Genomic DNA, 21475 nt, shown 5'->3' on the forward strand with positions numbered 1-21475 from the left:
AGTCATCACATTGCTGTGCAAATAAGACGCATTTGAAGGTAAAAAGACACATGAAAAGACACTCGGTGCTACAGAGTCACACTATGCTCCCGCGATGTGTGTGGCACGACTTGTAGCGCACGGAAGATCGATGTAAGTTGTAAAATATTACACAAATATAACTAAACCATGGAGTTACTGCAGATGCAAAGGATGGCTGAGCAGAAAGACTAAGTTGCAGATAAATTGTACATGGATTGTAAATGTACGTATGTTAGGTTCCCTATGGGAAAATTACTTCTAAAACAAAAACAATACAATAATAAATTAGTGCTGGTTTTGCCTCTTAAGATTATAGTGCAGCTATTTATAAAGCCTGAATTGCCTACTCTTGGGACAGACCATGTAACATTGGTTTTATACCAGTGCACGTTTATGGTTTTTATATACAGCGGGTAAAATAAGTATTGAACACATCAACATTTTTCTCAGTAAATATATTTGTAATGGGGCTATTGTAATTTTCACCAAATGTCAGCAACAACTCATGCAATCCACACATGCAAATAAATCAAACCATAGTTGTTCATAAATTAAGTTATGTGTAATAATGTGAAATGGCACAGGGAAAAAGTATTGAACACACTGAAATTACTGGAATGTATTTAATACTTCGTACAAAGACCTTAGTTGGTAATGACAGCTTCAAGACGCGTCTTGTATATAGAAACTAGTCGCATGTATTGCTCAGGTGTGATTTTGGCGCACATTCGAAAAGGGGGCTTGATCAATGAAAATGGGGCATGTCTTTATGACGTGTCCCCTTTTTTTTCACTCTTGGGGGCGTGCCCGGCACTTACGGACATGCCTGGCAGCCCCCATGTGCCCGGCATCCATTCACCGGCGGTTACCGCTGCTTTGGCATTTTCCCCACCCGCCGGACACTGCGGCCCGTGGGTAGGGGACAGAACCCAGAGGCTGTTTCAGCGGTGAAACAGCCTAGCGGGAACGCTACAGTACCGTATGCTGAAAAACTGCCCCACATCATGATGTTCCCACCTACAAACTTCACTGTTGGTATGGTGTTTTTGGGGTGATGTGCAGTGCCATTTCTCCCCTTCCAAACATGGTGTGTATTATGGCATCCAAAGAATTCAATTTTGGTCTCATCTGACCAGACTACATTCTCCCAGTATTTCACAGGCTTGTCCAAATGTTGTGCAGCAAACTTTAAACGAGCTTCAACATGCTTTTTCTTCAACAATGGAGTCTTGTGTGGTGAGCGTGCATACAGGCCATGGCGGTTGAGTGCATTACTTATTGTTTTCTTTGAAACAATTGTACCTGCTAATTCCAGGACTTGCTGAAGCTCTTCACAAGAGGTCCTTGGCTCTTGGACAACTCTTCTGATAATTCTTTTCACTCCTCTGTCAGAATTCTTGCGAGGAGCACCTGGTCGTGGCTGGTTTATGGTGAAATTATGTTCTTTGCACTTCCGGATTATGGCCCCAACAGTGCTCACTGGAACATTCAGAAGTATAGAAATCCTTCTATAACCAATTGCATTAGTATGTTTTGCAACAACAAGGTTGCAAAGGTCTTGAGAGAGCTCTTTGCTTTTACCCATCATGAGATGTTTCTTGTGTGACACCTTGGTAATGAAACACCTTTTTATAGGCCATCAGTTGTAACTGAACCAGCTTATATTAATTTGCAGTGACAAGGGGTAGGATTGCTTTCTAATTACTGATAGATTTCAGCTGGTGTCTTGGCTTTCCATGCCTTTTTGGCACCTCCCTTTCTTTGTGTGTTCAATACTTTTTCCCTGTGTCATTTCACATTACTATACATAACTTAATTTATGGACATCTATTGTTTGATATATTTGCATGTGTGGATTGCATAGGTTGTTGTTGACATTTGGTGAAAATTTCATTACAATAGCCCCATTACATATATATTTACTGAGAAAAAGGTTGATGTGTTCAATACTTATTTTACCCGCTGTAAAATCTGAAGAGCAAAATTAAACAGATAAAATTTTACAATCAACCTTCCAAAAGTTTATAATTTAAAACATTTGATTTTTCATGAAAGAGGGAATACATGTGATTGCCAAGCTTTTCCAAATATTAGATTATTTTTATAAGTAGTCCTAGAAAAGAGATGAAATAGCTTATTTAAAGGAGGTATGGACATTACGGAGAATAATGTGCATGCATACCTAATGAGACATTTTTTTTACAATTTTGACTTAATTACTTATAACTCTGCATGTGTCTATATTTCATAGCACATCATGCACAGCATTTACATGTAAATAATTGAAGATTTATTTAAAATTCATACTGTACTTATGCAGTTTCTTCTACAGACAACTAACCCCAGGTTATAACCGAGAATATGGTTTAGTTCAAGGGCATTAGCTGGATAACAATCTACTTCACGTTTTGTTGTCCTGTAAAATCATACTCCACATGAGGTCAAAATTAATATTAAAAAGAAAAACATGTAACTAGAAGTATGCGTGGATTATTATCACAGTAGTGAACTAGAGTTAGTTGATGAGTCTGCTACTGTAAAGGAAAAAAAAGCTCACAGTCTTCCATTTTTTAAAGCCCTTGAGTGTGTAGGTATCACAAACTTGATCTTAAATGAAAAACGTGCCTAACATGATGTGGATACTTTGCACCTTATATTGCAGTGGAGAGCAGTATTTTGCTGCCAGTTTTGCACATGGCCTGATGCATTAGGCAGGTAGTTTAGAAATGATCTAATCGGGCACTCTAGAAACCATTCCATTTAGTTTAATGTATGAATTGGAGCATGAAATGACAGAAAGGAAGCAATTTTCTTGTGCACATTTATATTCCTAAATCGCAGAAATGTGTTATCTACATTATATTTTTTTCACTTAGATCCTCTGAGTATTTTACCCTCAGCTTAAAAAGTATAAAGGAGAGATATGGTACAAAAACGACCAACAAAAGGAAAGAATATACAATACAGGAGTGTACAGTACTGGTATTTCACAGTGCTCAGTAATAGAGGTTTAAAATGTATTTTATCACATTTTACTGACTATGCAATATAGCAATATGAGAGTAATTAGCAACAGTTGCACACATTTGCAAATTAGTTTTGTGCATTCAAAATGTGTAATAAATAAAGTCATTCATAGGTCATTTCAAATAAAAAATCTCTCTTTAATAAAGGAAATGTTTATTTGGAAAACAAACAAACAAGTGTCTGTGGGATCTTTTATTATTGTCTTATCAGAGAAAACATTTGTATGAGTTTCTGTGAGCTCCAGTAACTTTTCTGGCCTTCCAAAGAGTGGTTAAGGTCAGAAAGGCAACCTGCAGTGAGTTCCCAGTCATGTGCTTAACAATTGTTGTAGTAAAATAAAAGTAAAAATGTCTAATAATAATAATAATAATAATAATGTCTAATAATAATAATTTAAAAAAATTAATTATATGCATTAAATAGCAGCTAAAGTTAACATTGCAATATCAATTATGTATATTTATTCCTAACAGATTTAACAAAAGACTTTTTGTTAAATATTGAATATTTGAAGTGGACATGCCCTTTACCTGCATTATACAGGTTGAGTCGCCCATATCCAAAATGCTTTGGACCAGAAGCATTTTGGATATCGGATTATTCCGTAATTCGGAATATTTCTTATATTTCAATGAGGTATTTCAACGATGGTACCCAGGAGTGAGCACACAAATGCATTAACATTACAATACACCTTAAACACATAAAATACACACAAAAATCTTTTATTTTGTGCATGAGACAAGGTTTCCAAACCTATAACAAAGTTGGTGACTGTAGAGGGAGGTACACAGTGTCCAGGGCAGCTACAGAGGGGGTACACCATGCCTAATAGTGACTGTAGAGGGAGGTAGACAGTGTCCAGGGCAGCTACAGAGGCAGTGGCGTTACTATAAATTTTGGCATTTTGGTAAAATAATTACAGGGCCATTTATATGCAATTTGGCTCCCAGTGCAGAAGTTAAAAATGTGCCCCACCCCCCTAGACAGTTTGCAGTATTTTTCCTCCTTGTAGTAATGCCCCTTACACATTATACCACACACCTTAATGCCCCTTACACATTATTCTACACACCATAATGCCAATTACACATTATGCCACACACTGTAATGCCTATTACCAAAGTGACACTTACATATTTGCCCCCTGACACCATTTTATACCCCACATTAAGGCTTCTAATTACTTTTAAATTACCTGCTCACTGTCAGGGGTCTTATACAGTGCCCCCAGTAGTGGCCCCCCTATGCAGTGCCCCATATATAGTGCCCCAGGTAGTGGTCCCCCTATGCAGTGCCTCTTATATAATTCCCCCAGTAGTAGTCCCCCCTTATATAGTGCCCCCAGTACTAACCCCCCAGCAGTGCCCCCAGTAGTAGTCCCCCCAGCAGAGCCTCCAGTAGTAGTCCTCCCCCAGCAATGTCCCCAGTAGTAGTCCTCCCCCAGCAATGCCCCCAGCAGTAGTCCCCCACCTATGCAGTGCCCCCATCAGAAATCCCCCATTTATGCAGTGCCTCCAGCAGTAATCCCCACCTATGCAGTGCCCCAGCAGTAATCCCCACCTATTCAGTGCCCTCAGTTGTGGTCCCACCAGTGAAGTGCCCCCAGTAGTGGTCCCACCAGTGCAGTGCCCCAAATAGTAGTCCCACCAGTGCAGTGCCCCCAGTAGTAGTCCCACCAGTGCAGTGCCCCCAGTAGTAGTCCCACCAGTGCAGTACTCCCAGTAGTAGCCCCCCCAGCAATGCCCCCAGTAGTAGTCCCCTCCCCCTCAGCAATGCCCCCAGTAGAAGTCCCCTCCCCCCAGCAATGCCCCCAGGAGCAGTCCCCCCCCAGCAGTGCACCCGGTAGTAGTCCCCCCAGCAGTGCTCACAGTAGTAGTCCCACCCAGCAGTGCCTCCCAGTAGTAGTCCCCCCAGCAGTATCAGTAGTAGTAACTCCCACAGCAATGCCCCCCAGTAGTCGTAACCCCCCCAGCAATGCCCCCCAGTAGTAGTCCCCCCCCAGCAGGACCAGTAACCCCCCCAGTAGTAGTCCTTCCCTCAGCAGTACCAGTAGTTAACCCCCCCAGAAAAGCCCCCCAGTAGTAGTAACCCCCCCGGCCAGACAGACACACACACAAAAAAAAAAAAAAAGACCTCCACTTACCTTGATCCCCGCCCCGGCATCAGCTCCTCCGTCTGGCATCCTCCCGGGCCGGCCCACTCTGCATGATGGTAGAGCTCTCCCATCAGCCACTGCGGGAGCCAGAAGATGCCCAACTCCCGCAGTGGGAGCAGCAGCCGATGAGAGTCTGTTTGACTCTCATCGGCTGCTAAAACAAACACACAGCTGCCGGCAGCTGTGTGTTTGTTAAACTAATAGTGTAGTGCGGACGGCACTTATGTGCTGTCCGCACTACCGCCCTGCCTGGGTGACTAACAGATGCTAGAGGTCCAGTAGGACCTCTAACATCTGTCTCCTCCGAGGCAGCGGCCTTTTTTGGAGGGCCTTTTTCTGCAGATTTCATGCGGACTGCTAGTCCGCATGGAATCTGCAGCCACAGTGCCCCACAAGCCCCCGCGCCCCCAAGCCACAGCAGGGGCTGCGGGGGTGGTAGTTACGCCATTGTACAGAGGGGGTACACCATGCCTAATGGTGACTGTAGAGGGAGGTACACAGTGTCCAGGGCAGCTACAGAGGGGGTACACCATGCCTAATGGTGACTGTAAAGGGAGGTACACAGTGTCCACGGCAGCTACAGAGGGGGTACACCAAGCCTAACAGTGACTGTAGAGGGAGGTACACAGTGTCCAGGGCATCTACAGATGGGGTACATCATGCCTAATGGTGACTGTAGAGGTGGATATACCATGTCCAGGGCCAACAGAGGGAGGTACACAGTGCCCAGGTCAGCTATAGAGGGGGTACAACATGCACAGGAAAAATAAACATACCTTAATCTAGGCTCAGTAGAGCTGATGGTAGCCACTGGTGCCTGGTTCAGTAGGTGCTGTGAGGGGGGGGGGAGGCGGGTGCTGCTAGGCTCAGTGGAAGACGGTGGCCTGCTGGTGCCTGTCCGGTGGGGGGTCCGGCAGGTGCTGCTGTGCTTCCTGGGGCTGAGGCTGGCCGCTAGTGCCTGTCTGCCGAGTGCTAGGGGGGAGGGGGGGCAGCAGGTGCCTCGGGAGGTCCGCAAATGGGCTAACTGGAACAGACGGTGGCCTATGCGGGGGCCGGCGTGTGCCGGGGTGGGTCCAGCAGGTGCTGCGCTGCTCCCTGGGGCTGAGGGTGGCCACTTGTGCCTGTCCGGCCGGGTGTTTTGGAGGGGGGCAGGCGCAGCGGATGCTGCGGGAGGTCTGGCACTGGGCTAAGTGAAACAGACAGTGGCCTGTGGGGAGGGGGCGGTGAGTGCAGTGGCTGGGGGATGGATCTGACGGGTGCTGCTGTGCTCACTAAAGCAGAAGGTGGCTGCTGGTGCCATGGGTGGGGGCGGTCCTGCTGGGCTCACTGAAGCAGAGGCTGGCTGCTGGAGCCTGCCCGGTGGGTACTGCGGGGGGTGTCCGCTGTGCACAGTGGAGCAGAGGGTGGCCGCTGGTGCCTGGTCCGGTGGGTTGACGGGTCCGGCAGGTGCTGCAAGTGCAGGCAGAGTTCTTGTCACCTATCACCTGTTCAAGCCCCCGATGATATCATGACGTCAGGTCACAGCTGCACGAAAACTACGGTTTTCAGAATATTTCGGTTTATGGAATATACGGATATGGGAGACTCAACCTGTATAAATAAAATAATCACGTTGGGATGGGGAAGATATTTTTTTTCCAGGGAGATTTTCTAGAACAGATAAGTTGAGGGTGTGTTCAGCCATTTTTTACAACTCACAAATTTACTAAAGGCAAACTCTCTGCAAAACACGGGTAAAAACACAAATAGAAATAAATACACCATCGGCCAAACTTGCGGGTACTTTCCATAGACAAAAATACAACACGGGAATTTACCAAGAATCATGATTATAATCACAGGTGTAATGTTAGCAAACTCGATCCAAAATAGAAGTTTTAAATAGCCTACCTCCTGAGCTGCGTGTTTAGCAGAAATATACACAGATCAGCGTTATCCGTGTATGTTTCTGCCTGTAAATAACCAAAAGAATAACTAGCCACGGGCTCTGTTAGCCAGCCCTGGTTCTAAAAATATGGGGGACAAAATGCTATCAACAGCCACGCCGCTCACAGCCAATCAGCGGCCGCTTACTCTAGAGCGGCCTCTGATTAGCTGGTGGCCCTGCAAGTGTCGGAACCCACAGGGTGTTCGTCACTTGCCGGGGAAGAGATGTATGTAGAAACACATACAGTACATATCTTCAGTGTCCGAATTGGTCTGGGTAAGTCGGTTTGTTTTTTGGTATGGCCGCAGGTTTGGGTAAGTGTGTACACAGCTTTAGAATACAAATAGTATGCTTTATAAGCATTATTTTACAAAGAAGGTATATACTGCTAATAGAGACTTCTACACTGGTATTGTAAAAATGAATGTTGCTTACTTTGTTGCTCCTAAAACATGCTGCTGAGACAGCTGCCTTATACCACTTAATAATAGATACCAACCATATGAAATTAAAACAAAACTCTCATTCACTGGAAACTATTTAAAATGTAAGAGATTACAATTCTACACACACTGAACCTAATTGTCATTCCTCTAAGGCAGGTGTGGCCAACAAGTGGCCCTCCAGCTGTTGTTCAACTACAAATCCCAGCATGCCTTGCACCAGTTTTAGCATGGCCAAATAGCAAAACTGTTGCAGGGAATTCTGGGATGTGTAGTTCTACAACATGGGGGGGGGGCACTTATTGCCCACCCCAACTCTAAGGGTGAAACTCTATAGGAAAATGTATTTTCTGTACACTTGCTAAGCTGCAATACAGTAGACAGACACTCAAGGGCGCTACAATGAATGCTATTGCTGTGGGGTCCAGGGACTTAGGGGGCCCTGGACCCATGTTATATACTGTAGTTGCATACCAATTTCCCAGTTTTTCCTGTTAAGCAATTGGGTCCGGCCCATTGCCCTGCCTGAATGGGGTGACATTCCAGTTTCAGTTAGAAGGGGCACTGTAATGTGGCATAATCTGAACTGAAGGGCACTTTAATGTGGCATAATCTGACCTGCTCATTGTAATGTGGTATAATCTGAACAGGAGATCCCTCTGTTGCATAATATGAATAAATTGAGGCACTATAGTGTGGCATAAAATGAACTTGGGGCTCTGTAATGTGGCACAATGTGAATTGGAGGCACTATAGAGTGACATAATATGTACAGGGGGCAATGTAATGTGGCATATGATATGGAACACTATGTCAATGTGAATTGGGGGTACTGTGTGGCATAATGTGTACAGGCAGCCCTACAATGTGACAAAACGTGAAATAGGACACTACTATGGCTCATAAAATAAACTAGGGCACTACTATGGGGAATAACATTTACTGAAGGGCACTTTCATGTGGCATAATCTGACCTGCTCATTGTAATGTGGTATAATCTGAACAGGAGTGCCCTCTGTTGCATAGTATGAATAAATGGAGGCACTATAGTGTGGCATAAAATGAACTTGGGGCAATAAATGTGGCATATGATATGGAACACTATGTCAATGTGAATTGGGCGTACTGTGTGGCATAATGTGTACAGGCAGCCCTACAATGTGACAAAACGTGAAATAGGGCACTACTATGGCTCATAAAATAAACTAGGGCACTACTATGGGGAATAACATTTACTAGGGCACTACTATGGTTCAGAAAATGAACTAGGACATTATTTCGGGGCTTAAAATGAACTACTGCAGCAGAAAAATGTAACTGTAAATGCATAGGGACAGGGGCCCCTTCAAAATGTTGCTATGGGGTCCACAAAGTTCTCCTATGCCCCAGCTGGCACTATTATAAAGCCTTTGTGCTGTTACAATGCCCATCCCAAAAACAGCACCAAGGATGTATGTAGTGACCCTTTTAGTTTTCAACTGAACTAAAGGTGATAAAGGTTAACACAGAAAATAAAAGTATCTGTGTGTAGCTTAAATAAAGACAAACTGTATAACAAGACTAACTAAGAATTCCTGAGTAATGACAAATATTTCAGCCACTTATGTCAGCAAAACATTTATTCAGGGCCAACATCTGAGACAAAACCATTATATATCCCAGAGAAAGGGGTATTTAATATATACTTGTCACACAACGTAAAAGGAGGAGCTAGGTTAATGCCCTTAGCAAAGGGATTATGGCTGCTTTATCACACAGATTCAATCACACCCCAAGTGCCAAAGAGAAAAGTAGAGCCTATACAATCAACCAGGCCCACAACACTGCAGGTTAAATCTCACAGTTCTAGGATAAAGGTTGTTTTCTCTTTTTTTTAAGCTTAAGCAAATTTTACACAATCTCCTGCAGCTTGACTACATACTGCAGGCTGGTAAGAGGCAATATTGTGGATGTAATTAGTAAGTAATGTAATTAATCTCAGTGTACCACAGGTTGGAATGCATTATGGATCACTACACATCACTTGGCTACCTCCGTAAATAACTCCAATGTGTAATGACTAGAGATGTGGGCCGACCCCCGTGTTTTGGTTTTGGATCTGAATCTGGTTTAGGATTTTTTTCCTTGGTGTTTTGAGTTTAGGTTTTGGTTTTGGATCTGTATTTTTTCCAAAAAATGATATAAACAGCTAAAACCACATAATTTGGGCCTGTTTTTGTTCCTACAGTATTATTAGCCTTAATAACAATAATTTTCAGGCATTTCTAGGCATTTTTTAACCAGCTCACAATATTGATTTCACTATTTTTCACCAATACAGGCCAAAGGCTGCAGCAAGCTGGCTGGCTAAAGTAAGCAACAGAACAGCGGCACAAACGCACGGCAGTTTAACAAAAAATAGGACATCTATGAAACATTGCCACACAGCAGTGGCAGACAGGATGGCAGTTTAATAAACTATAATAATGTCAGTCGACAATGCCCCAAATTGTGCCAAATATAAAGGAAAGAGGTTCAAGATGGATTTGTCCCTCCCACCCACTCTTATATGGGATATTAAAAAGGACTTGCACAGTTCAACAAACCAAGCACTTTAGCCACTAGGACTGACACTTTCGTGGCTGAACGCCTTGGTTTGTTTGGGCCCCCACAAAACATTTTTTGGAAGGGCTATCTTCAATTATTAAGGAGGAGGTTGAAGATGAGGGTGTTGGTGGAGGAGATTGCATGTGCTGGTTTAAACTGCTGGTAGCTGATACTGGACTGCTTGTTATTAATTTACAAATTATAATTTTGTTAAACAAATTGCATGAACTTGCAGCAAATTACGTAACAGGGAGGAGGTGCCTAGATGGTTAACGTCCCTTCCTCTGCTAACTTTGGCTTTACAAATGGAACAGATGCCTTCACAACTGTTGTCAGAATTTAGATTAAAATAATTCCACACCCAAGAAGTTGTTTTCTGGCTTTCTTTTTATCATTAGCAAGAACTGTGCCACTAGAAGGCGCTTGGATTCCACAGAGAGGGGAGCAGGTAGGTGACACTGGACTTGTTACATTGAGTTTTGGATCTTGGCGACATACACTTTGATATTTGATGAATGCGCTCCAAGTGGCATAACAAGGAGGAGGTTCCTAGGTGGTTTAGGTCCCTCCCTCTACTCACTCTTGCTTTGCAATGGTTACATATGGCTTGACAACTGTTGTCCGGATTGGGGTGGAAATAATTCCACACGTGAGAAGTGGATTGTTTTGTCTTTTGCCCCGGCATGACAACAATGGGCTTTGGCTTTTTCAATCCATGGGCAACAGCTGCTGCCTTACTTACACAAAGGACATCCTCGGTATCAACATCCTCATCACCAACATCTTCATCATCAACATCCTCATCATCCTTAGCATCTTCAACTACCAAAATATCCTCCTCCTCCATGTGCAATTCCACAGAAGCATCCTCACTGACTACGTGTGCAAGATGTTGACTGCCCTTCCACACATTTACAGAGGGCACACAAATGTTGGAACTTGGATGATCCTGCAGTACACTAGTACTTAGGTCTGGCTCACACATGGCAACCGCGGTCACACTTGCACTCTCCTCGGGGATTTGTGATTTCAATTTCTCAGGGCACACAGTTGGATTTTCCGGAGCGGTCTTAACAACTTTCACATTTTTAATTGGACCACCACCAGTACTGCTACAAGCAAAAGGGCTATAAGAATCAGCAGTCTTAATAAAGAAAGGCCAAGGCCTTATCCTTTCCTTGCCACTTCATGTAGTGAATGGCATATTGCCAATTTTTTGTTTATCTAAAAGCAAATATCCTTTCAATTTTTTTTTCTTAACTTCAGTAAAACTTGCTTTACCATATCGATGGCGTGACTTAAGCTCTGGGGAATGGGCCTTCATAGACGACGAGGAAGTTGACGACCTTGCACTGCTGGCAGCAGCTACAACATGTGGTTCTTGGCCTTGCTCTCCTGTCATGTGACAGCCCTCCATATTTTCTGCGGTTCGAAAGCAGTGTCACAAGCACCAATAGTGTAGCCAAGGTGCGGTTACAAAATTCACACACGTGCAGTCGTGCGCACACACAAAAAAAAGACAATTCATTTTTTATGCTCAAGAACTTGGACCAGACCAGTGATTGATCAAGACTGGAGTGGGGCGGCACTAGGTTGCAACTTGCTTTGCTGGCTGGATACACGCACACACACAGACAGTAAAAGATCAAAAAAAAAAAAGACAATCGATTTTAATTTTTTTTATGCTCAAGAACTTGGGCCCAGAGCACAGATTGATCACGACTGGAGTCGGGCAGCACGTTACGTTGCAGACTTGCTAGATCTTGTGCAGCTAAGCCTAATACGCACAGACACGCAGACAATTATTAGAAAAAAAGACAATTGATTTTTATTTTTTTCAGCTCCAGAACTTGGGCCCAGAGCAGCGATTGATCATGACTGGAGTCGGGCAGCACTAGGTTGCAACTTGTGTTGCTGGCTGGATCTTGTGCAGTTAAGCCTAACACGCATACACACACAGAAAAATATTACACTAAAAGACACTTTTTACAATATATATAAATATTTTTTGGGGGGGTTTTTTGGAGTTCAGAACTTGGGCCCAGATGGACGCAGCACCAGCCCAGATGTATTCTGCACCAGCCCAGATGGACACAACAGACAGCAGAGCACCAGCCCAGAATGGATGAGCACTGCAGCACCCCAGGACACAACAGACAGCAGAGCACCAGCCCAGAATGGATCAGCACTCAGCAGCACCAGCCCGGAATGGATCAGCAGTGCACTGGTCCAGGACACAGCACCACTCTCCCCCAACCCTCCAGTACCCACCCTTCCTGTTCAGTCTCCACAGCCGGAGTGAAATGGCGTCCGTAACGTGGTCCCTATATACATTGATCAAAGAGACATAAGCTCGCAAACCGCTAAATTTTCGACTCTATGGTTTTGTCTTGGTTTCGAGATCTGAGTCAGGCGGGAAACTCCGAGCCTGCTTAGATCCGACTCAGATCTACAGAATTCGGGTGGGCTCGGTTCTCTGAGAACCGAACCCGCTCATCTCTAGTAATGACTATTGTACTATCACACTTACAAGGACTCCTAAGTCTATTATGTGTAACATTGCTTAAAACACATGGCGATGTTAAGCAATTGCTAATGACCACATTCTGCACTTTTGTCATATGGTACATTACATTATTCCACTTCTATAAATACATTTGACTAATGTGAACACATCACTCCATTGTATCACCATGTCAGGTTTCAAAAGCAATATTTAGCTTGCTAAAACATCAATTTCTATCTTAAATGTCATATCAATTTAAGCAATAGGCATAGTGTAAAGTCTAGACGCTGTTACATGAAATTACAAAATGCCCAATTTTCCTAATTAACTCAAAGAGATAATTCTTTGGCATTAAACAAGTCTTACAAATTTTGTGCAAATGATTCAAAATAGGAATGTCTGCCAGACCACCAGTCATACTGTAAAATCATCTCAAGCTGTTTCTTCAAAATATTAACTAGAGCTGCCAGAGCTGGCACGAGATGGTGCCCATTTCACTCACTGACTGAGCAAGCAGTGAGATACTACACATTAACCAGCTGAAGACCAGATTTGACCTGATAAAATCCACCTCGTGCCAGCTAAACATTCCTAGAATTGTTGGACTAGAGTAGACTATAGTATAAGAAGCAATTGCGGGGATTTCTTGCACAGCAGTACATCTGGCTATTCATTAATTAAGAAAAAGAAATTTACAGAAGAACATGATACATGTTAACAAGGCGTTTTATAATACATAATGTTTGTGAATAATGAATAAATTGGCAACATTAAATATTTATATATAATATTATATAACTTAAAGAGGTTTTAAAATATTATACTACATTTTATATATATATATATATATATATATATATATATACTACTGCTCCCAGCATATTCTTGCTGCATGATACTTATAAAGGACTACTGCTCCCAGCAGCATATTCTTGCTGCATTATAATTGTTTGTCCCTGCCCGAGCTGTACTAGGTAAAGGACTACTGCTCCCAGCATTTTCTTGCTGCATGATACTTGTAAAGGACTACTGCTTTGAAAAATTAACTTAGATGTAATGTTAAATTAAGTAGTATATCACTGCATTGTATCTGTAGTTGATGGTTTAGAATATAGTTTTATGTTTGTGTTTTCTTATTTAGATTCTAGGTATATAGACCCAGATGCTAGCTTAATGGTATGTGCTGTTTGTTTGTTTAAGGTAATTTATTGCTTGCAATAATAGTGGGAGTGTTTTGGGGGTAGTTAGAAATTAGTGGTTTCACATGCTAGGTCTCCTATGTAAGGTTCATTAGAAGGCTGGACTAGCCTTGGCTGGCATGCCCTATCTTTAGAAGTGTCCTATTTTAAAAGTGTCAACTTCTTTTTAAATCGATTTAATTGGCGTTATATCAGCGTTAAACAGCAGTGAAACAGAAGGAAACCCACCAAACTACAAACAAACAACAACCTCACCATTAATTGGACAAAGTGGAATGAACAATTGTGAGGTCACAGTCTCCATACTAATAGCTCCTGTGGATACATAACCAGGACTTTCATTATTGAACTCCCTGTCTGGTGGCTGCATAAACCTGGTGCCTCCTTTGCTACTATTGCTGCTGGCTCTGTGCTTTACATATAATCCTAATGCATACTTATCTGTGTTATGTCAGTTTACCTCTATAATAATGTACTTTTACCTTAGCTCATCTAGCTCCTACCACTGTCTGTTTTATTACTTAACTTCTGCTCCCACCAAATCTCCACTTTTTTATACTCAATAATAAACTTTTGCAGTACATACTCTTTTCCCACACTGTACTATTACTTGCGTTTCTGGAAATCTGCTCTCTCCTACATTCTGTCTTCATTCCACTTTTAACTTTTCTTCCCCTATTTACATCATCCTTACTATTACCATGTTTTCTTCAACTCCCACCTTCACTCAGTGTCTACCTAATCTTTTGTCCTGCCCCTTGCTTCCACCTTTATCTTTTCCCCCTTGTCTCTTCCATTTCCTCTTCCCCTTATCTTCTCTCCTCTGTTTATCTTCCTCCCCATCTTCTCCCATTACTCCACTTTCATTCTCTTATACTCCACAGGGGTCCTACAACCTCACTTCTAATCCCTCCTCCCACTCCCCTCCCCAGGTCACTTCACCCCACATCATTAATTTCCCTTCCTGCCCACCTTCTACTGGCTCCCCTTTTAGCACTGGAGTCCGCACCATCGCTACACTCTATTCAGCTCGGTCCCCCAAATTAATCTCACCCCCACGCTACAGCAACCCTGATAATCTCATTCAAATCTCTCCAACAAACTCTGTCCCTCTATCCTGTGCCCTCTGGAATGCCAGGTCAGTCTGTAATAAACTGGTCCCGACCCATGACCTTTTCATCTCCAACTCCCTGAATCTCCTAGCTATTACTGAAACCTGGATTCTACCCTCTGACACCACTTCTCCTGCAGCTCTCTCCTCTGGGGGCCTCACCTTTTCCCACACCCCACGACCTGGGGGTCGCCATGGTGGTGGTGTTGGGGTCCTTCTATCCCCTGGTTATTCATACCAACCCATTCCCTCTGAACCATCCCTCACATTCTCTTCATTTGAAGAACATGCTATACGCCTCTTCCACCCAGTACACCTCCAAGTAGCTGTCATTTACCATCCCCCTGGTCCTCCCTCCAAGTTCCTTGACAACTTTGCTTCCTGGCTCCCTCACTTTCTCTCCTCAGACCTTCCCTCCATTATCCTAGGTGACTTCAATATTCCAATTGATATCCCCACAGAATCCTCTGCCTCCAAACTCCTCTCCCTCACATCTTCACTTGGTCTCTCCCAATGGACCTCCTCACCCACCCATGTGAGTGGCCATGTGCTTGATCTGGTCTTCACACACTGTTGTGATATTTCTGACCACCTCAATTCCCCATTCCCTCTTTCTGACCATCACTTTCTCTCTTTTACCCTGTCCCTCTCTCCTTCCCCTCCTCTACCTCCAAAAGCCTCCATTACTAAGCGTAACATTGACGCTATCGACACAGGTTCCTTTTCTTCCCTGCTTGACTCACTTCTCTCCCCTATCCTCTCTCTCTCCTGCCCTGAACAAGCCACTTCCCTATACAACGCCTCCCTTACTTCTGCTCTGGACTCTGTTGCCCCAGCGATCACTATTCACACTCGCAGATCTACTCCTCAACCCTGGCATTCCAAATGCACCAGATACCTGCAAAAGTGTTCTCGAACTGCCGAGTGACAGTGGAGAAGATCACGCTCTAAGGCAGATTTTCTCCATTTCAAATTTATGCTCTCATCCTATAGTGCTGCGCTCTCCCTCTCTAAACAGTCATACTTTATTAGAGGACTCCTCTCAGTCCTCTAATCCCCAGCGCCTCTTCACTACTTTCAACTCCCTCCTTCGCCCACCCCCTCCTCGTCTCCCCTCCTTGCTCACTGCCCTTGACTTTGCTACCTACTTTACATCTAAAATTGATTCCATACGTCAGGACATCATATCCAACCAGTCCCCCAGCTTTCCACCTCCTCCTTTCCCAAATCACCCCTCCCCATCAACTTTACCAACTCTAACATCCTTCTCCCCTGTATCTGGAGAGGAAGTCATGGCCCTCATCCGGTCCTCCTCCCCTTCCACCTCCCCCCTTGATCCCATCCCCTCCCGCCTCCTCTCTCTCTCTGCCTGCTCCCATCTTGCCCACCTCATTAACCTCTCCCTCTCATCAGGCACTGTTCCTTCTGCATTCAAACATGCCCTTGTCTCCCCCATTCTTAAAAAACCTACCCTTGATCCTAACCTTCTTTCTAACTACCGACCCATCTCTCTCCTCCCCTTTGCCTCCAAACTCCTTGAGCGGATTGTCTACAACCGCCTTACCACTTTTCTTTCCTCCCACTCCCTCCTTGACCCTTTTCAGTCTGGCTTCCGTTCTCTCCACTCCACTGAAACTGCCCTCACAAAAGACAGCAATGACCTCCTTGCTGCCAAATCCCAAGGCCACTACTCTCTTCTCATTCTCCTTGATCTCTCAGCTGCTTTTGACACTGTGGACCACCCTCTCCTGCTGAATATCCTTCACTCCCTTGGTCTACGTGAAACTGCCCTCTCCTGGCTGTCATCCTACCTCTCTGACCGATCATTCTCTGTTTCCTCTCACGACTCCTCTTCCCCCCCACAGCCTCTTACAGTAGGTGTTCCCCAAGGTTCTGTTCTTGGTCCTCTCCTATTCTCCCTCTATACTTCCTCTCTAGGTGAACTCATCAGCTCTTTTGACCTCCATTATCATCTCTATGCTGATGATACTCAAATCTACCTTTCCTCCCCTGATCTCTCCCTCTCTCTTCTGACTCGTATCTCCAACTGTCTCTCTGCTGTCTCTTCCTGGATGTCCCAGCGATTTCTTAAACTTAATATGTCTAAGACAGAGCTGATCATCTTCCCACCCTCCCACATCACCTCACTTCCCACTATTTCTTTATCAATTGATGGAAAAACTATCACATCTAGTCCCAAGGTGCGCTGTCTTGGAGTTATCCTATACTCATCCCTCTCCTTCAAACCACATATCCAGAACCTTTCACAGTCCTGTCGTTTCCATCTCAAAAATATTTCTAAGATCAGACCCTATCTCACCCAGGATGCTACTAAAACCCTCATACACTCACTGGTCATCTCCAGATTGGACTATTGTAACCTCCTCCTATCTGGCCTCCCCAAATCCCATCTCTCTCCTCTCCAGTCTATCCTTAATGCTGCTGCACGGCTTATCTTCCTCTCCAAGCATTCTACATCTGCCTCCCCTCTCCTACAAGCTCTCCACTGGCTCCCCTTCCCTTTTAGAACCCAATTTAAGGTTCTCACGCTCGCTCACAAAGCCCTCACCCAATCTTCTGCCATATACATCTCTGATCTCATCTCCCTTCATGCTCCTCTCCGCCCTCTTCGCTCAACTAATGCACGCCGCCTTTCATGCCAGCTGATTACTTCCTCCCACTCCCGCCTCCAAGATTTTGCCCACGCTGATCCCCACCTCTGGAACTCTCTCCCTCTCCCTATCAGACTCTCCACCTCTTTGCAATCCTTCAAACGGGCTCTCAAGACCCACTACTTCATCAAAGCCTTCCTGCTATCATTCTAACTCCTTGCTACATGCTCCTTCGTCCCCATCTGTGTCAACCCAGTTTGTCTTCCCCCACCTTTTTAGAATGTAAGCTGTCACGAGCAGGGCCATCTACCCTCTTGTGCTTCTCCTTACTATAGTGTCATTTACTTCTTACTCACCACTAGGGCACCTAACACTTGGTTGCTTATGCTCTGTTGCTTATCTGGGTGATATGGTCACTAATGTAGCAATATATATTATCCATGTCCTGTATTGTATTGTTCTGTAAGTCACTTGTATACATACTCTATTGGAATATTTTTATTCTGCATTTTTTAAGACTTGCATTAAGCTTTTCTTTTCAAACCTGCAGCTTTTGATTTGATTGTGAAATACCATACGGTCATGCAATTTACAAGACATTTTGTTCTTCGGTCATTTCACCCTATCCCATTACACCTCTGCATGTCAATGAGCTCAGAATTTAGTCCAGCAGCGCGGCAATGATCAAAACAGTGAAGCAGGTTTGCTAGTGGCTAAACAGATATTCCAAGTTTTGAAGGACAGATATCTAATATTAGAGTAACATTATCATTTGTTTCTGCTGCTAAGCAATTTTTCCAGCAGTAACTATGAGCTGCGTTGCTTCCCACTCACACAGGGTGCAGTGCTGTTGACTATTAAACTGTTAGAAGCTGAGCATAGGTCTTAGAGATCAGATAGCAAGTAAATTGGTGAGGGGCGAGCAAGCAGCAGAATGAGAAAAAAACATTAAAGGACACATAGGAACATTCGATACAGAAAAAGACAGGAGGATTAAATTGAAAAATAAATGAAAAAAATATAAAAGAAAGAAAGGAGATAGAAACCATAGCAAACCAATGGTTATAGAGAAGAAACCTGATCACGTAGAAGATAACTAAAGAGAAACATAACAAAAGGTGAGTAGTCTATGAAGGTTTAACAACATTGGGACACATACCAATGTACAATGCAACATCTATAGAGGAATTTATTAGATACTGTACAGAAATTATGAAAAAAATGTTTTGAAAACCTGGGAAAAGTACATTATTGCTGCTGTTAATAATTTCTGTCAGACATCAGGTGAGATTATTATTGTGCCACTTACCGCAGCAATGTGTGATGTATTAGCACAGCAATGTTTTAAATTGAGAGTCACTAGAGAGCTAACCCACCCCTCCGGTGAACTCGGGGCCTGATTCAGACCAAGCGGGTCGATGGTGGCCCAGTGCACATGCGCACGACAGAGCCGGCTCCGTCATGCGCATGCACGAGACCCGGATAATGACGGGCAAACCGTCACTCCGGGTCTCGTACCAAAGGGGGCGTGCTGTCGATGTTGAGTGACAACATGCCCCCTTTGGTGAGCAGGCCGGGGGCGTGGCTGTTCAGACGGAGGCGTTCCCAAGTGATGTCAGCGGGAGAGATTTCAGCTCTGTTAGAGCCGAAAGCACTCTAGGGCTTGCGGCAACGAGACCCTACCACAAGGCTCTAGTCGCAAGCCCGATGGTCGCGATGGTCTTGACCATCGCGACCATCTTCCTGGCTGCTCGCTATAGCTGTGGGTGGTCACCCACAACTATGCGAGTGGCCAGGAGGCCGCTCTAAAAAAACAGAAGGCCGGCCCTGATTCAGAGCGAGCGCTCTGTCAGTGCGTTCGGCTCTGAATCAGGCCCTCTGTGCCATCTGTATCACAGCAGACCAGTGCGGAGGTGATACAAAATGGGTGGTAGCATTGCGCAAATGCAAATAATTGAGATCTAATTGCAAATGAACCGCACATACGCAAAGACGTAAGGAGGTGGTGGTGTATGTAAGTATGAACACATAGAGCCATCCTCAAATGTTTGTGTGTGTAATTAGACAAGAGACCAGAAGTTTAGCTGAGTAAATGGCCTTCATGATATGGCAGCAGTGTAATCAAGAGAAGAAAAAAAGACTCCACTGTGGAAATCTATGATTTCTCCACATAACGTCTTTAATACACAGTTTGGAGAAGCAGTAGTAACTCCCCCAAAAAAGGAATAACCACCGCTTGATACATTAGCCCCATGATCAATCAGTGTTTACTTCTACAGTTATTATGTAAATTAAGGTAACAAGGTAAAACCAAGTGCACCTGTGGAAACGTACAAGACATTTTTCAATGGTTTTCTTGTAGTTTTTATGTATCCCACACTAAATTAGACAAAACCCCAATTTCACATATTTATACAAATTAAGACACTGTGCAAAATGTAATAGGATCTGGGGGCCTAATTCAGACCCGCTCGCGAAGCGCAGGACGCTCGCAAGCGGGTCGATGGTGCCCTAATGCGCATGCGCACGACGGAGGGAGCTCCCTCCGTCAAGCTGTCGCTCCGGGTCTCGCACCAAAAGGGGCGTGCTGTTGATGGTGACTGACAGCACGCCCCCTTTGGTGGGCGTGCCGGGGGCGTGGCTGCCAGACGGAGGCGTTCCCATGGGAACGCCTACCGTCTGGGTCCGGCCCCACTAGTGATGTCAGTGGGAGTGATTTTGGCTCTGATTGAGCCAAAATCGCTCCAGGGCTTGTGGCCACGAGACCCTACCACAGGGTCTTGTCGCAAGCCCGATGGTCGCGATGGTCTTGACCATCGCGACCATCATCATGGACGCTCGCATAAGCTGTGGGTGGTAACCCACAGCTATGCGAGCATCCGAGAGGCCGCTCCAAGTTGAGGTAGGAGGGCCTTGATTCAGAGCGAGCTCTCTGGTCAGAGCGTCCGGCTCTGAATCAGGCCCTGAGTTTGTAGCAATGACAAAACACGCATCCAGGGGTTTTGCTATTGTGAGCATACATGTCGGGCAATGTAATAGAGTGAGATTGTTTAATTCCTTGTATTTTAAGAACCAGCAGCAGGCTCTGTTGAGTCGGCCTTGCTTGTGAAAATACAGGTGAAAAATTATGTTGGTGTCCTCCACATTTTCATCAACCAGCAGCAGGCTGTAGTCCTGGTTGTGAAAATATGGGGGACAAAATGAGTAGGGGTCTCTCGTATTTTCCCCAACCAGCACCAGACTCTTTTTAGTGGGGGTGTAATGCCACAGCCAGGGTCACCCGGCCAAAGTATTATACCTGACTGCTAGTCAGCCAGGCCGGGGATCCCTGAGGAGGAGGGGACCACCCATTAAAAGGATTCCCATTCTCCAGGGCACCCCAGACTTGGGCTGATGGTGGCTGCCGGGTAACTGTTATTCTATTTGTGTTATTCAAACATGCTGGAATACAGGTCGAGTCTCTCAAATCCGAATATATGCCAAAATACGGAATATTCTGAAATACAGAATTTTTTAGCATGACTGAGATAGTGAAACCTTTGCTTTCTGATGGTTCAATGTACACAAACTTTGTTAAAGGCACAAAGATGAGACACCAAACACTTAAAGCTTCAGCTCCCAGGATGTACTGGGTCCTGCCCTTAGCCATATGACTGCAGTTTAGTTAACAAGGCTTAAGGCAGGAGAAGGAAAGTGGAGAAGGAAGAACAATTGTACACCAGAAACACTCTTACACAAATTGAGGGAATCTGTCCCAGAAAAAATAAATAAAATGTACCCATGCAGCCAGGTGCGTCAGGCTGGGTGCCCTGTGGGCCCTATGGATCTAGAATAAAATGAGTTATCTAGGTACTGTAAGTCTACCATAACTCTTATTTTCTTCTT

The 21475-nt window shown here is 44.5% G+C and overlaps 1 protein-coding gene across 2 annotated transcripts in view; it reads right to left on the minus strand.

The window, feature by feature from the left end:
• ASCC3 (activating signal cointegrator 1 complex subunit 3) overlaps positions 1 to 21475 on the minus strand; it is an 884679-nt gene that overhangs the window by 332044 nt on the left and 531160 nt on the right. The gene's annotated exons all lie outside the window — the stretch shown is intronic.

The sequence above is a fragment of the Taudactylus pleione genome, unplaced genomic scaffold (assembly GCF_031769625.1).
Source record: "Taudactylus pleione unplaced genomic scaffold, aTauple2 ptg000015l, whole genome shotgun sequence".
NCBI lineage: Eukaryota > Metazoa > Chordata > Amphibia > Anura > Myobatrachidae > Taudactylus > Taudactylus pleione.